Raw genomic sequence first — 18,580 nt, 5'->3', positions numbered from 1 at the left:
TGTAGGCTGCAGACCACAATACAGGACTCAGGTTTATTCATCTTGTATTTCCCAGGAAATAACTTTGAGAAAATAATTATATCCGTCAGTAGTTGATGACATAATACATCACAGTGTAAAACAGCACATATGTTTGAATATCTCTGCTAACACCAACCATGTAACACAAGCAGCACAGACAGCAATAGTCACATTATCCCCCTATCTGTCACCCATTGTGACTCCATATTGTCAACCTATCTACAGATATCCTGCAGAAGCAGGTTGCTATTTTTAGGAGTAAAACCCCAAACCCTGGACTGGAGTACAACCCTACCTGGAATGGATTCACACACTCAATACAGAAGGTCATACTGGGCATGCTCCTACACTTAGAGAAATGAAGCCCATATCTGACAACACAGTGGACTATACATATCTGTCATTTGCTGATATCTGTGCACACACATCAAATTGTACACCATTTATGCTTCACACACACATTGGATAGGAATACTCATCCAAGGTCAACACACTACTATATGTCAAACATATGCACACACAAATGTGGGGAAGAGAGAGACAGACAGTGACAGAGAGAATTCCATTATGAGGCCTGAACCACCTACCACACATCCAATTGGCCAATATCACATGATGTGCTAATGTCAATCACTGTAGAAATTCCTTGTGGTAACCCTCAGCCCTATAGTGTCTGTGGTGCTTGTGATAACTGCGTAATACGATAGTACAAATCAGTATTCATGTAGCATTTGTATACTCAGCCCTGTCAAAGTTAAAGTTGTGTGTGACTGAGTGTGTGTTTCCAGAGGAATGATTTATGGCCCATTCACACACACTGCACTTCCCAATGTGCATGTTAGCACTCCTGCTGATGTCAGTCACCGGGAAATAAACCGTCGGACAAATATTAGCCTTATAGGTTCTGCGGCGCCCATGATAACTGCTTGATACTGTAGTGTAACCAACTAGTTAGGAAGGAGTTCTAATCCCAGACATGGCAACTGTTAACTGTGTGTGTGTCTGGAGATGAATGATTTTGAGGCCAATCACACTCACAACACCTCCCATTGCCCTACTTTAGCATGCCTTCTGAAGTCAGTCACCTTGGAATAACCCTTTGGCCAAGCCTCACCCATATAAGCTACATGTCACTCACAATAACTGTGTAATACTATACTGTAATAAACTAGTTAAGTAGAAGCTCTAATCCTGGTCCTAGCAACTGTGATAATGTGTGTTTGTGTGAGAGAGTAGGTATGTGTCTTTGTTGACACCTGATTCTGCAGACATTCACACTTACTACCCTTCCCTTACCCCTCCTTTAGCACTGCTGCTGATGTCACTCACCTTCAACATCCCTTTGGACAGCTCCCCAAAGTGTAAGATCAGTGGCGCTTATGATAAATGCATAGTACTCTAGTATAATAAACTAGTTAGGTAGGAGTTTTAATCCTGGTCCCGGTAATTGTTATAATGTGTGTGGTTGTGTGAAAGAGTGTGTGTGTGTCCTTGTTAACACCTGATTTTGTGGCTATTCATACTTACTACACTTCTCTTAACCCTCCGTTAGCACTGCTACTGATGTCACTCACCTTCAAAGTTACCTTTGGACACATGTCTAACATATAAGCTTTGTGGTGCTTGCATTAAATGGTAATACCATAGTGTAACAAACTAGTTAGGTAGGAGTTCTAATCCTATTCCTGGCAACTGTAATAATGTGTGTATTGGTGTGAAAGAGTGTGTGTGTCTTTGTTTACACTTCCCTTACCCCTCCTTTAGCACTGCTGCTGAAGTCACTCACCTTCAAAGATACCTTTGGACAACTCTCTAAAAATTAAGCTCTGTGGCACTTGCTATAACTGTGTAATACTGTAGTGTAGTAAATTAGTTAGATTGGAATTCTAATCCTAATCCTGACAATGGTGATGGAGTGTGAGAGAGTGTGTGTATATTTGTTAACACCTAATTTTGTGGACATTCACACTTACTACACTTCCCTTACCCCTCCTTAAGCACTGCTGCTGATGTCACTCACCTTCAAAGAGACCTTTGGACAGCTCTGCAATATATAAGCTTTGTGGTGCTTGCAATAACTGCATAATATTGCAGTGTAGTAAATAGTTCAGTAGGAGTTCTAATCATGGTCCTGGCAGCTGTGATAATATGTGTGCTTTTGTGAGTGTGTGTGTGTGTGTCTTTGTTGACACCTGATTTTGTGGACATTCACTTACTACACTTCCCTTACTCCTCCTTTAGCACTGCTGCTGATGTCACTCAACTTCAAAGATACCTTTGGATAGCTCTTTAACATATAAGCTCTGTGGTGCTTGCGATAACTGTGTAATACTGTAGTGTAGTAAATTAGTTATGTAGGAATTCTAATCCTAGTCCTGGCAACTGTGATAATGTGTGTGTTTGTGTAAGAGAGTGTATGTGTGTCTTTGTTGACACCTGATTTTGTGGACATTCACACATACTACACTTCCCTTATCCCTCCTTTAGCACTGCTGCTGATGTCACTCACCTTCAAAGATACCTTTAGACAGTTCTCCAACATATAAGCTCTGTGGCACTTGCAATAACTGAGTAATACTGTAGTGTAATAAACTAGTTAGGTAGGAATTTTAATCCTGATCCTGGCAACAGTGACAGTGTGTGTGTTTGTGTGTCAGAGTGTGTGTCTGTCTTTGTTGACCCCTGATTTTGTGGACACTCATATTTACTACACTTCACTTACACCTCCTTTAGCACTGCTGCTGTCACACACCTTCAAAGATACCTTTGGACAGCTCTAAAACATATAAGGTCTGTGGTGCTTGTGATAACTGCGTAATATTGTAGTGTAGTAAACTAGTTCAGTAGGAGTTCTAATCATGGTCCTGGCAACTGTGATAATATGTGCGTTTTTGTGAGAGTGTGTGTGTATGTGTGTGTGTGTGTGTGTGTGTGTGTGTGTGTGTGTGTGTGTGTGTGTGTGTGTGTGTGTGTCTTTGATGACACCTGATTTTGTGGACATTCACACTTACTACACTTCCCTTAACCCTCCTTTAGCACTGCTGCTGTCACTCACCTTCAAAGATACCTAGTAGATAGTAGAAAACACATCTGACACAGATATCCTTCAGAAGGGTCTCACAGAAACGGATAACTGGTGCCAGAGCCATGGCCTAAAGTTAAATGCCAAAAAATGCATAGTCATACCCTTCGGGAAAAACAAGGTTACCCCTAGCTACCAAATAGGTGGCAATCCACTGAGCATAGAAGAAGTTATCAGGGACCTGGGGACCCAGGTTGATAGTAGTCTGTCATTCGACACCCATGTAGCTAAAGTAGTTAGGAAGACCTTCTACATTGCCCACCTTATCATGAAGGGATTCTCATCTAGATCAAGGGAGGTCATAGTCTCCCTATACTCATCACTCATCAGACCAATGATTGAGTACAATGCCCCATTCGAATGTATCTGACCCGACACTTGCAGCAGCTGGAGAGGCCACAAAAGTTCCTCACCAAAAGGATAAAGGGTCTCAAACATCTGTCCTATGCTGCCCGACTGAAAGAACTCCAGCTCTATTCAGTCGCCACCGCTGCTCAGAGGTGACCTTTGCCTAACATACAAGGCCATGTCAAACCCAGATTTGATGAATATGCTTCACCTCAAAAATCTAGATCCGTCAGAGCCACAAGGGCGGAGACTTAAACCTCGACACGGCTATTAATAGGACGCTGGAGGGATAGATTCATCACCCAAAGACTCCCTATGCTGTGGAATAAAATCCCGGTATATGTGAGGCAGAGCACCTCGCTGGCCTTGTTCAAGAGAAATCTTGACCAATGGATGGGAGATCGCAGATATACCCCAGGGATTACCTCAGTGTCACTGCTCAACAGAGGCACAGCAAAATAATGGGTATAGTTCCCCATACTAAAGGGGTGGCGTAAGCCACAAAACTATGGGCTAGGCTTGTAAATGCCCTCGGGCAGATAGCCTAGTATGATCCTATGAACCTATGAACCTATGAACCTTTGGACAGCTCTGCAACATATAAGCTCTATGGCGCTTGTGATAACTGCATAATACTATAGTGTAGTAAACTAGTTAGGTAAAAATTCTACTCCTGGTTGTGGCAACTGTGATAATGTGTGTGTTTGTGTGAGTGTGTGTGTGTGTGTGTGTGGTGGGGGATGTGGCTGTGTGTGTGTGTGTGTGTGTGTGTGTGTGTGTGTGTGTGTGTGTGTGTGTGTGTGTGTGTGTCTGTGTGTGTGTGTGTGTGTGTGTGTGTGTGTGTGTGTGTGTGTGTGTGTGTGCCTTTGTTGACTCCTGATTTTGTGGATATTGACACTTACTACACTTCCCATACCCCTCCGTTAGCACTGATGCTGATGTCACTCACCTTTAAAGATACCTTTGGACAATTCTCCAAACATATACGCTCTGTAGCATGTGCAATAAATGCATAACACTGTAATAACAATACATAGCTAGGTAGGTATTCGAAACTTGGTACTGACAAACATGTGTGTCATCGGTATCCTATGTGGGTGTAGGGGTTACTGGGTAATAACAGGATTCATTGTAATGTGGGTTTTGCTACATTATTATATTGAAGACCTATATCTCCCAATGTCCACATTACAAAGCCAACAGTTGTCAAACACTGTAGAGGTTGGTGTAGACAATCTACAGCCATAAATGTCTACTGCCATGTGCAATGACTATGTGATAGTATGGATTAGTGAACAATATAGGCAACCATTATAATACTCAGAAACCACTCTCCACCCACGGATCATACACTAATATGCTTGGCTCTTTCTGTCTTCCTTTCTTTCTTTCTCTCTGTCTCTGTCTCTGTCTCTCTCTCTCTCTTGCCCTCTCTGGTAGATGTGGAAAAATACATCTGTTTTGCATAGGCAGCAGTTTGGTTTTTGTAGGTAATGCTCATGATCAGCTGATGGCCTGTGCACGAATTGGAGTCCCCAACTTGCTAATTGCATGTGGAACAGCTGTGGTATCATTCCTATAGCCAATTACATGGAAACACACTCCTATAACTAAGCAGTTCATGTGGGTGTTGGCTCGTTTCTTTTACTGTGAGCAGGACTTCATGTGGATGTCTGACAAAGAGCATCACAGAGGGTAGTTGGAAATAACTCTTACAACAAACACTGTGGAGACAGGCCGACAAACTGGAGGGGGATGTTCCAGACATGAGGACAGAATGTAAGTATTGCTGTTCTACATTTGAAGTAATGTTGGTTTAACAGGGTTTGTGTGGCTATGGCTGTTCTGCATGACAGTGTTATGTGGTTGGAAAACTCTCACCTATAGGGCTATCTGCAGATTGGTCAGAGTTTGGAGTCTAAGATGTGCTGTGTTACTCATACATTTTCTATCTTTATAAATGCAGTAGCATACTCTGATGATTACAGTCAGTAAATGGTAACATCCATGTGTGTTACTGACTTCATATCCCTTAGAAGACATATGTCACAACAAACCCTTTTACACCAGCAATTTTTTCAGTTTATCACAGCAATATATCAATATTGGCCCTGTGTTTGTGCCTCTGTCACCCAAGTCTGTCACCCTTTGTCCATATGTCATGCAATAAGAGGTGGATATGTAAAGTGTATCATTATTTACTGATATCATTCCTGATATCAAGTCAGTGATATATCAGACTGCCAGACATGTTATGTATAGGAGACCTTATATTTGAGGACAACACCTGGGCATTCTAATGTAGTCTGTACAGTAGTGAGGTCTGTGTTCTTATGTTGATTGCTGACAGAGTGTCAGTATTGTGTAGCAGTGTATTGTGAATATGTTATTTGGCCTGTGTACAGACTGGGGTAGATGTCAGTGTTCTTGGTCCTGTTTTATCTGATGTTGCATGCTGCTCCAGTTTCTGGTACCCTATCAGCTTATATGTTTGTAGGGCCAGACTGAGACATGTCCCTTACCACAGTCAGGCATCAGACTACACTGTGAATGGGGCCGGTATATGTAGGGTTAGCATGTGAGTGGCAAATATGATGATGAGTTTTGTTCACACAGTCCATATACTGTTCTATTAATTAGGGTTACCATAGTGTGACTGTGACTGTGTTGAGAATGGTTGTAGGTATGCCCTTTCGCACTGATGTCTGTTACTCTGTGCTGCTATATGCCTGTAGTGCCTGCTATATTTGCAATTACATGTGTATTCCCCCATAGGGAAATTAGGTTAGTGTTGTGGCAATCTGCCTGTAGTTTAGACAGTGCATGGTGACATGCCTAGCAGCTCAGTGTATTTACTCTACTCTGATGTTATGTCCAGGTATTTGTCATATGTACTGTTGCCTGGCCATCATACATGCTGTGTATTGCTGACAAAGCAGTGGGATGATGTGAAGATGTATGTCACTAACTAGTGGGAAGTATGTGGGCTTGGACCTCTGCCCCTCTAGTTAATATGTGTTAGCACAGACAGGATGGTGTGAATGCATCAAATGTGTGAGTGTATCTACTCCAGTATTTGTGATATATCCCCAGTTTCATGCCTTTAAACATCCCCTTTGTCAGGCTTGGTTCACATTTCTTGCAATAAGGAGTTCTGTGTATACCTCTCGACTGAACAGATTGTTTCAGACTGTCCACGTTTTTGCTCATATTTATGCTATATTCCACAGGATCATTACTGCGATTTGTGTGGTACTTCACTATGATGATTTGATGATGTCTGTCAGTAACTGATGGCATACATGTCAGTTTCAGAAGAGCCTTCCTTCACAACATGTCTGTTGACACAACCCCTGTTACTGTAGCAACATTCTACATTTATAACTGCAATGCTTACATTATGTTCCCTTGCACTAAGAGGTTAAGAGTTATGGAACTTTTCTAGAAAGGCTCACCCAGACTTAGCTACACTTTGCTGTGAAGGAACAGTTTGCTTTTTATTTGTTGTATTACTTTATTGCCTTTTTCTATTTTGAATACTGTGATTTATTTTATTTACCTTGTATTTTACTTGTATTCTGCTTTTAACTGCATATTAAAATTTGAAAAGAGACCACAGCTCTGTCTCTTGTGAGTCAGGCAGAAATTTTTCCCCCTCTCCCACCTGGTTACTGTAGTGTTCTTAAACACCACTGTCTTTCTAGTTGCCTTCCCCTTATGTTAATTTGACCATATATTTCATTTCCTCTCTGTTTTTACTGGCTTGTGTGAGTAAGCATGACCTCAACTATTTAAATTTATTGGCCATCCTACTGTATTCCATAGTACCAGAATACAAAAGTGACCAACCACTTTCAATCTATCTTGCTGTTTTAAAAATAGTGACTCTCCACTAAAACTTAACTTTTTAGACAGGTAAAACTTAAGTTACCTACTTTCACATCTAACTCATCTAGTGCACACTGCAGTGTTTAGGATAAACCCTTTCTTTCATCTTACCTTTAAGCATCCCTGTGACTATCACTTGCTTTAAAACCTGCTGGAAAGCACTAGGAAGTCTTAAACTGATAGAAGCAATCAACTCTCCTTGTTAATAAGGAGAAATTAATCGTAGGCACTAAACATCCTATAATTACAAAGTACCTTGGTCAGGGAAAACAGCTCTTGTACTTTACAAAAAAAAAGCACCAAACCAGGCATGTCCAAGGGTCAGCTTCCAGTGATTTTTCCTGTCCACCTGGTGAATCTGGGTATACTGGGGCAATGCAGCAATTGCCTTATGTACACAGACAACCCTCTCCTCCTACCACCCAACACTACAACCTGCAAGAGATGCACTTACATAGCCAAACTGGAAGCAAAGCTCTCTCCACCAAAGATTGTGCTAGACAGTCAGGAGGAAAAGGTTAAAAGCCACATTACACCTCAAGCAACACATAGCCCTTCTAAACCCACACCACCAACACCCACACATAGCAGCACTAAACCCACATATGTGGAGGCCCTTAACAACAATCTGCCCAAGCAACAAGGACCTCCGAAGCTGAAATGCAAACAAACACCAATCACAACCAAAGTGTCACATAGCTCACAACACCAGTGTGCCACCCAACAACAGCCTCTAAGGCAAGACAACTTACCCAACACTTTAGTCATAGGTGACTCTTTAGTCAGGCACACTGATGTCCTGCTCATCAGGCTGAACAAGGAGAAAATTATAGTCAGCTACCTGTCGGGTGCCAGGATCCACCACATAATGCATGCACTCAAGTCACACCACAACAAGTATAAATATGACTCCATCATTGTCCATGTTGGAGTGAATGACTTGAGGCATACCTCCATGGACTACATGAAAAGAGACATGTAAGAGCTCTCAGATCATGTGGCGCAGGCAGGTATGACCCTAGCCCTGAGTAACATCCTGTGTTCGCCCAGAATGATACCACTGTATAAGGACAAAATGGTTGACTTTAACAATTGGCTAAGCTTCTAGTGTCATTCAAAGGGGATCCAGTATCTGTCTGCCTGGGACAACATGATTGACAAATCACGATGCTTTGTCAGAGATGGTCTACACCTTTCACCCCTAAGATTCAGGTTATTGGCTAAGGCTCTTGCCACCCCTATAGTGCCTTTTTTAGGCAAAGTTCAAAGGACAAAACCACCACCATAACAGGTACAAGCATGCAAAATCTGAAGGTAATGCTACTCAATGCTAGAAGTCTAAATCTCAAAATGCACTCTCTCGAGGCATTCCTAAAATACAGAACATCGATATATGTGCAGTAACTGAGACCTGGTTCAAGGCTCCAGAGAGCACCCATGCAATACCAGGCTACAACTCTTACCACAACTTTCGGCCACCAAACCAGGTCTGAAGCACTAAAGGTGGAGGAGTGTCTATATTCACCAAGGATATTCAAACCACCAGGATAGTTGCCCAACACAATGCATCTGAAATTCTCCAGGTGCAACTAACACTAGCTAAGAGTGCAATCCAAATTGTAGCTTGCTACAGATCCACCACCATGCCCCAAGATTCTCACTACACCTTTCTAAACATACTGGAAAATGTTAAGATACAACCAAACACCCTAATACTGGGTGATTTCAACTACCCTGCCATTAACTGGGAAAACTACTCATCTACCAACACCTTTACCCAGTGGTTCTTGGAATTCATAAATTCCAACACCCTGGATCAACCAATCCTTAGTCCCACCAGGGGCTCCAATATCCTAGACCTGGTCATTACCAACATGGGAAATCGATGCTCCACACCTATGGTCACCCCCTCGTTGGTCAGGTCTGGCCATAAGCTTATCACCCTTATCATCCACATCCCAACCACACCCCCCCCCCAGTAAGGAAACCTCTGTAAAAAACTTCTCCAAAGCCAACTTCATGCTCCTCAAGTCAGAAGTGGCAAACTTCATGACACCCATGCAGATGGGAACTGAGAGTTCGACTGCTGAATCCTACACTAAGGCACTGTGCGAGCACATCCACCCGTTCATGAATCGTGCCATCCCCAATAGAACCAAGATTCTCTCCTCCAAAAATGGAAACCAGTCTGGTGGTCCCTTGCCATAAACAAACTTTACAACAAAAGGAAGAAACTGTTGCAGCAAAGAGGAAAATCGCAGGATGCAAAAAACTCCCTTACCAGCCTCAGTAAGAAGCTGAGATTCCCCATAAAAGTCTCCAAAGCTAGTTACGAAAATAAAATTACCAAAGATTACAAAGACAACCACAAGGCATTCTATAGCTATGTCAAGAATCTAAATGGCAAAGCTCAGATCTGCTCTGAGCTACAAAAGAATGCCATTAAATATACTGATCCCAAGGATATTGCCAATATTCTGGCAGATCGATTCAGTGCAAATTTCACCCCCCTCTCACCCCCTAAAGGGCCCATCTCAATACCAAAAGATTGCCAAATTCCGGTAATAACAGCCACACAGGTAAAGAATGCACTCTCCAAAGCTAAGAATACAGCATCCATGAGACCAGACGACATCCCAGGCTGTGTACTACATGAACTATAAAATGAACTGGCACCTCAACTAAGTGTTATGTTTAATCATAGCCTCACCTCAGGCTTCATGCCCACTGAGTGGCACACAGTTACAGTTATCTCACTCCACAAGGGGGGATCCACCTTGAAACCCAGGAACTACTGCCCCATCGGTCTGATGAGCCTGATCTGCAAGGCCATGGAATGGATTATCATATAACTTATAAACAAAGACATTGGCAACCTTCAAACACTGGACCCCATGCAGTTTCCAATCTTGTCTCCTGAACCTGAGTGACTTCTTCAAATCAGTCTCCAGAGCTGTGGACAAGGGTAAGGTGGTCCACACAGCCTATCTGGACCTCGCCAAGGCTTTCAACACCATCCCCCACTCTGGAATCATAGATAAACCTACTAAGCTGTGCATTAATCCCTACGTCACTCAATGGGTTGCCAACTGGGTTACTGACAGAACCCAAACTGTAAATGTCGCCAACTACAAATCCAGCTCCAGACAAGTGACAAGTGGAGTACCTCAGGGTTCAGTCCTGGGACCGCTCTTGTTTGGCATCTACTTCTCTGAAGTACAGGGCAACACTAAGGGACTCTGGATAACAAAGTTTGCAGATGACTGCAAACTGGGAGCCATTATTGAATCCCCAAATGATGTGGATATTCTACAAAAAGCCCTTACTAAAACAGATGCTTGGTGCCAGAGCCATGGACTCAAGCTCAATGCCAACAAATGTATAGTCATCTGCTTTGGGAAAAAACATGTATCTGTGAATTACCACAGAGGTGGCAGTACACTAAACACCGAAAGTGTGATAAGAGACTTAGGGACACAGGTGGACAGTGGTTTCACCTTCGATAACCACATTGCCACAACAGTCAGAAAATCCTTCTATGTGGCACACCTTATCACTAAGGGCTTTTCATCCAGACAAAAGGAGGTTGTTTTCCCACTGTACTCATCCCTCATTAGACCCATTATAGAATGCAACGTCCTGTTTGGTATGTACCTCTCAAGACATCTGCAACAACTGGAAAGGCCACAGAAATACCTCACTAAAAGAATCACAGGCCTAAAGCAGATGCCCTATACTGACCATCTAAAAGAACTCCACCTATACTCTGTCACGTATTGTCTACTCAGAGGCAATCTCTGCTTAACATACAAGACCAGGTCAAACCCAGAGTTGATGGACATGCTACACTTAAAGAAATTCCAATCCCCAAGAAGACACATGCTACAGGGATCTAAACCTTGTAATCACAGTGAACAAAACATGCTGGAGGGATAAGTTCCTGACCCAGGGACTCCCTAGACTCTGGAATAGACTGCCCATACATGTCAACCAGAGCACCTCATTAGCCCTCTTCAAAAGGAACCTTGATGATTGGATGGGAGATAGGAAATTCATCATGGGGATCACGACAGTCACCCTGCTAGACAGGGGTCCAGGAGAGTAAATACTGTGGGAAGAAATAGCCATGGAATTGTTATGGCTAGGTTTGTATAGGCCCTAGGGCCAATAGCCTAATACCAACCTATGAACCTATGGTGCTAAGGTATGACTCCACTATATGTTATGGGCATATGTTTTATACATATATATCTATCTATATATATATATATATATATGTGTGTGTGTGTGTGTGTGTGTATGTGTGTGTGTGTGTGTGTGTGTGTGTGTGTGTGTGTGTGTGAGAGTGTGTGTGTGTGTGTGTGTGTGTGTATATATATATATATATATATATATATATATATATATATATATCTATACATGTGTGTGTATGTTAGTGTATGTATATATATATATATATATATATATATATATATATATATATATATATATATATATATATATATATATCCTTATGTGTAAACATGAGTGTTGTATATACCTTCCCAGATGTATCCCACCATATCTATCTGATATGTGTATATTTAGATAGAAAAACATGACTGATTCAACACTATTTTCAGTAACAAGTAGTAAACAACTGTAGTAGTCAAAGCAGTTGTTCACTACTATTTAGCACATTTACTGAATGATATATCTGAAAAAGCAACCAACATTTTTACAGCTTGGGTGGCTTAGTGGTTAGGTGCTGTGACTATAGCCTAGAGGAGCCTGGGTTCAAGATCAACAACAGTTGTTTATTTTGTTGCTAGGCACAACAAGGAGTGTTGGATACAGAGTGGTTAAATCAGTTTTGAGCAGCTTTAAGTGTGTTTGCATGGGTTTGCATAATGGTAAGTGGTGCTAACATATGGTTAAACGAATAGGCACATATATCATGTAGGCTTCGCTTACCATTACGCAAATTTGCTTAGCATTTACATTTAAGCAATGCTTACACCTGATAAGCATAGCTCAGTCTGGGTAACCAGTAATCACATTCCGTTCTGATAAAATAGCAGAGTAATGACATCTTTAATAAGTGTATTTAATTCCATGTACATAGCATGCTTCTATGTGCTGTCATTACAGTAGCAAGGGGTGTGAGTATACTGTATGGGACACCTGAGTATACATGGGTAGTACCACAATCTTTTCTCTTTGTATGTGTTTCATACTTGGGTAGTATCCCGGGTTATATGCAGTCACACTTGCATGTATTGTATCATACTACTTTTAACAGTGCTCTTCCAAGTAAGAGTAGATTGCAGATTGTACTACTGGAACCATACACCCCTGCATGCAAAGCTGGGCTCTGAGTACTGACTATTGTGTTCTTGGTGTTTGAGCTGTATGTTTTTAAGTATCTCCTATTGGATATTGATCTGATATGTTGATATTAACTGTAGACTACAATGTTTTTAGGACACTGAGGACTGCTGTCATGTAGTAATGGCATACCTATCAGTTTCAGATGTCTATCTTTCAAAACGTTCTTCCTAATGCATAACCTGTTGACAGGCTACTTTCTATCTGTCCTCTGTACAGATGTGCAGATGTCAGGTATTCATCTTGGCTGCTTACAGACAATATCTGATTGACTGACACTGACATGTCTGCCCAGCTGTGTTATGAATGCCACAGCTAGGAAACCCCACTCTTTATTCACCACATGCCATAGATACCTCAACCAGACTACCACAGTCAACAGAACATGTTTGGGTAAAGGTTCCTACCCCAGACAATGGCCATGTTATGCAATATATGTTGCATACATGTCAGTTGGAACACCTCACTGGCCCTCTTCAAGAGAAAACCAGATGAGTGGATGTTGAATTTAACTGTCACCCTGGGGATCACTCAAGTGGCATCAGTTGATAGATGCCCTGCTGACAAATGTCAAGTGGTATGATACCAGTGTACTCACATGCCATACTCTTCTCATCTCTCCATGGACATTAGTCTGGTACACACCTAGGAACACCTGCACCTATGGACCTCAGTACTGACAAATGTGTCTGTGTGAATTACTCAGTATAAAAGTGACTGTGTGTTTGTAAACTTATAGTTGAAAACTCTCTGAGGGCATTCTCACCCACTACACCCCCATTGCTATACTTAGAAATGGCTGATGCTGTAATTCACATTAAATGTACCTTGTGACACTCTTCACCCTATGTGCTACCTGGAGGTTGCAGTACCAGCATAACACTGTTCTCCAAATGGGCAGATAGGTATGGATTACCCTCTGAGTCCTGGCAAGTGTGAGTATGTATGTATGTGTGTGCAATTGTGTGTGAGTGTGCATATTTGTAGGAGACAGCATTCTGAGGCCACATTTTCCAAATACACTAAACCTTGCCAAACATTATAAGGGATGGTGATGTTGCTGACATTAGGAGAGCCATGACAAAGCCCTCACCCTGTCATCCCTGTGGAATGTGCAATAAATGCAAATCCATGTAGTAGCAATAATTAGATAGACAAGGGTTTGTATTGCAGTTCTGTTCAATGTGTGAGTGTGGGTATGTCAGAGCATTATCATGGGTTTTAGTGAGTACAACATCCAATGTGGGGTGCGGGTACTGGGTATACTGTCTTTACACCATGGTACACCCAGTACATGTCTCAAGGTCCACTGTAAGAGGACCACTGTCACCTTCAGTCATACCAGTAACTGATGACACTATCCAGCCCAATGATGCATGTGCTGTGTCCAAAAACTCTGTAACAGTATGGACTCACTGACAAGGTAGACAGCACTGCTAAGTCCAGGTCTGTCAAATGTTTGTATGACTGTATCTGTTTGTCAATGTGTATATGACAGTATGTTATACTATGTATTGTCCATTAACACCCAGTACATCCCCCATTACCATAATGTACAAGGCCTGGTGATGTTCACTTTATAGGAAGCTCGGGACACACCTCTCCCTTCAATCTCTCTGGTGTGTGCAATTAAGGCCAAACACATTAGTAGCAATAAGTACCTAGGTAGAGGTTCTACTTTCAGTGTTGCCAAGAAAGTGTGGGTGTATGTGAAGGGATCTACTTCAGTTTGCAGAAAATATATTTCCCAGGAGATGAATTGTCCAAGAACTAACTGGCAAAAGGTAACATTTCAAAGCAATCATCTTGTGGAAATTCATTCCATCAAAACTAGTAGTCAATGTGTAAATGCCCTTTTCCCCAATGTACAGCTGTACAGTGATACTGGAGTTGGTATATATAGTTGGGTGTGGTTGTTGTGGGCACAGCCACCCACATTGGAGTTATTGTTGTGTGTATCCCCTTGCTTAGTGTACTGTTATACTGTATAGTTTATGTTACGAGGTTAAGTAGTTGTTAATTACACTATGTGTGGTTCTACACCACCCAACAACCTCCAAAGTGGAGGGCTGTGCCCCCCACACCAGCACACCTATGTTTACCAACTCCAGGATTGCACTACACTGGGGAAGAGGACATATACCCTGCCAGTACCATTTTCAATGATATTAAACTGGCGGACTGATTATTTACTGATGTGGCGTTTTTGCAAATTGGTCTTCAGTAGAATTACATAGACCAAAATGAGTTCTCTGCAAAATGAAGTACATCCATGTGAACAGTATTCTCTGTGTATTGCATAAGCACAAAAGCCTCTGTGTGTGTGTTATTCACAAACATTTGGTGTGTGCTACCCAGTACACTTACCATTGTCCACTGTAGAAGAGCTGCTTACATCAGCCACCATGCACTCACCTGTATTCAACCCCTCAGACCTATCAGCTATGTGGCACATGCAATAACTGTTATACGGACCTGTTACTTGTGTTCATCTGTACCCGTGATATGACACAGTCAATGTGTTACCACAGTGCCACACACCTTGTAGGAAAGGACAGCAGACCAACATCCTCCTGACACATAGACACCTAGAACACAAACAGAATACATTATGGAGACCACAATCAGTCAGTGCTAATAACAGCTATAATGCATCATGGCTGGACAGCTACACACTCTGTTGTGTAAACATTAAACATTCCAGCTGATAACATGTTAAACAGCATTACATTGCTAAACTTTAGTACATTCACTCTGTGCATCAGAACTATATTAGCATGTCCCTACATTGATAGTATGGACGACAAGGATGTGGCACAGGTATCATCATATGCCCAGGGTGTGGAGTGAGTTTGCCAGAGTCCTAGGCTGAGCCATTTGGTTGACATCATGTGTGTGGGTTAGGGGGTTCTTTATTAAATGACCTGTGCAGACGTGGTGTGTGTAGGTATGGAGGTGCCCTAGCTGTGTTGGTGATGTGTGCGTGTGTATATATGCACACAGTTCTGCAATGCAGCTGCCCTATACATGTGTATGTTGGACAGCTGCAGACCATACAAGACAGGGTGTACAGTTCACCATGTCTGGCCATGGACATGGGAAGTGTGTCTGCCAGGGGTTGCATGGGCGCCATCATGGCAGAATCCCAGATATGCTACACTCCCCTGATGATGACAATTGTCCACTGGATCCACGTCAGAGTTGGGACTGGCCAGGACCATGTTCACATGGCGTGCTGCATTCTGGTGTGGACAGCACCTCCCCTGCAGTACTTGTGCAGGTACTGCCACTACGGGAGTGGCCTTGAGATGTTGCACGTCCATGTAGACCTCCACCTGTTGGTGTTGCTGACCTAGGTCCACGTGGCCGATGCCTTATTCCCACCACATGCTCTACCACAGACACCACATGGTTGAGGATTCCCACCATCTCACCCAACCATCTATCCATGACCTCTGCAAACTAACAGTGGGCATCTCCAAGATCACGGATGTAGTCACCTACAGCAGGAAGAGTAGCCCTCTACAGCCTCAGACTATCTCTGGTGTAACATTCCATACATGCCTGTGCCTCCATGATGGCCCAAAACATGCTTCTGGTGACACCTGCTGTGGCACTTTTGCCAGGGGCATGATGGCCAACAGCCCTCCTCTGACCACCCCTGTACATCTGCCTGTGTGGGACCTTGCTGATCATCTGTCTATGGCTGTGGTGTACAGACACACTTGCCATAGCCATGACACTTTCCTATCCCATGCCACCACCCGCCAACTGTCCCTCATCTATGGCCACTGGTGATGGGTTATGTATGGGCATTGTGACTGTGTGCGGGGATTGGTTGGATAAAAGTGGAATGTCAACCAATGGCACAGATTCAGCCCCTGACAACCCTGACTGTGCCTCACTATGCCTCTCATCATTGTTAGAGTCTGTATGGACACTAACATCAGTTTGCCTGAAGGAGGGACCCTGACCCACCTCGCCACCTGTGAGGGGCAGACAAGAAATGTAAATTAATACCCGTACATTATAGTTTACTTCTACACACACACACACACACACACACACACACACACACACACACACACACACACGCACACACACACACACACACACACACACGCACACACACACACACACACACACACACACATGCACACACTTACAGATGAGGTGGCACAAAGATACTACACGGACTTCTCATTACCCAACAGTCAACATGCATGACATATGGCACTCAACAGCATGCACTGCAACCATACTCAATCCTTGTTACCAACATTATACATCTCTGTGATGCATGAGTTGTGTTAGTAGGTGATGCCCCTTCCCTTGGAACACACTGCACCTATGTACACAGTATTGTTGTGCACCTGTACAGCACACTGGCATGTACTGTGCACCATATCTTACAAGTGTACAGACCATTGCTGAATGTGTATATGTGTGGCAGTTATGTTTGCTCTGTTGCTCACAGCCACTATGTGTTTGTCTAACACATGCTTGGGATGATATGAGGACTGATGTCAATAATTAATGCCTGACCTTTGATTTGCAGCTTTCTTCATCAGAAGTGCATGTAGGTGCAATAAAATCCGGTTACACTTACAACCTTCAAAGCTTAACTTGGATATGAGGAGTGTACACACCCTTATTGGCATGTCAGCCTCATCTATGACATGCAATGGGGCCACAATGCTTAATTTGTTAACATTACATACACCTGATATGTAACATATGACCTGTGAAATATAATGCAGTATCAAATGAATGTGTTAGTCATGCAAATGCTGAATGAGATGCATACAATATGTGGGATGCATAAGTGTGCACACCCTTAACACGATGGCTTGTTGAAGCACCTAAGTGAACTACAGCATACACTATTCCTGGAAGGGGTATATTAGCATGGCCCATCTTCACTTGCCATTATTTGGTCACTCTGCTCTACAAATGTCCCCCAACTCTGCCAGATTGCAAGGTCAGCTCAAGTGCACACATTGGCTTCACTATTGGTGTAGAGTCTGGGTTATGTCTGGCACAATTCATGGTTTGAATAGTTTGCAGCATGGCTTTTATAGGTGATGCTCATGTTCAGGTGATGGTCTCTGCACCAGTTGCTGTTCCCCACTTGCTAATTACATGCAGACAGCTGTGTAGTTCTTCCAAAAGCCAATGTTATAGCAACCCACTACTATAAATAACTACATCATGTGGGCGTTGTCCCTTTACCTTCTTGTATGGAAGACAACCTTCATGTGTGGGGGCAGGAGTGTTACAGACAGCAGGTTGGAATACCTCTTACAACAAGACTTGTGGACACATGCCAACTACATGCTTGTATAAGGTTCCAGACCTAGGAACAGTGTGTGAGTATTGCTGTTATAGGCATTGAATACTGCAAGTTTTACAAGGCTTGTATGTGCATGCTAGTTTTGCATGTAATGCAGCCTGTCTCCATAGCTCTCAACTGTGGGGCTATCCACATGATGGCCAGTGGTTTGGCTGTTCTATTTTGTCTGTACCCCACACAGATCTTGTCCTTGACAAATCAGTGGCATTCTCTCTGTTGATTGCTATCAATACATGGCAAAATCCATTTGTGTTTCTGACTTCATATTCCTCAGTAAGGGTATGCTGCAACCAACCTGTAACACCAGCAACTTTTACAGTGTATAACAGCAATATTTCAAATATGGCCCTGTGTTTTGGCCTCTGTCCTCCACTTAAATGCCAGGCTTTGTCCAACTGTCATACAGTAAGAGGTTGATAGATATGGTCTATCATTATTTAGTGCTGACATTCCTGCTATCATTCCAGTGATCTTGTGGACTCCCACACAAGTTGTGGAGAAGGGTCCCTGTATATGAGGGC

Source organism: Protopterus annectens, chromosome 1.part1, assembly GCF_019279795.1.
Source record: "Protopterus annectens isolate FY-2018-M chromosome 1.part1, PAN1.0, whole genome shotgun sequence".
In the NCBI taxonomy this organism is placed as follows: Eukaryota; Metazoa; Chordata; order Ceratodontiformes; family Protopteridae; genus Protopterus; species Protopterus annectens.
The sequence above is the reverse complement of the archived record's forward strand: the minus strand, read 5'-3'. Positions refer to the sequence as shown.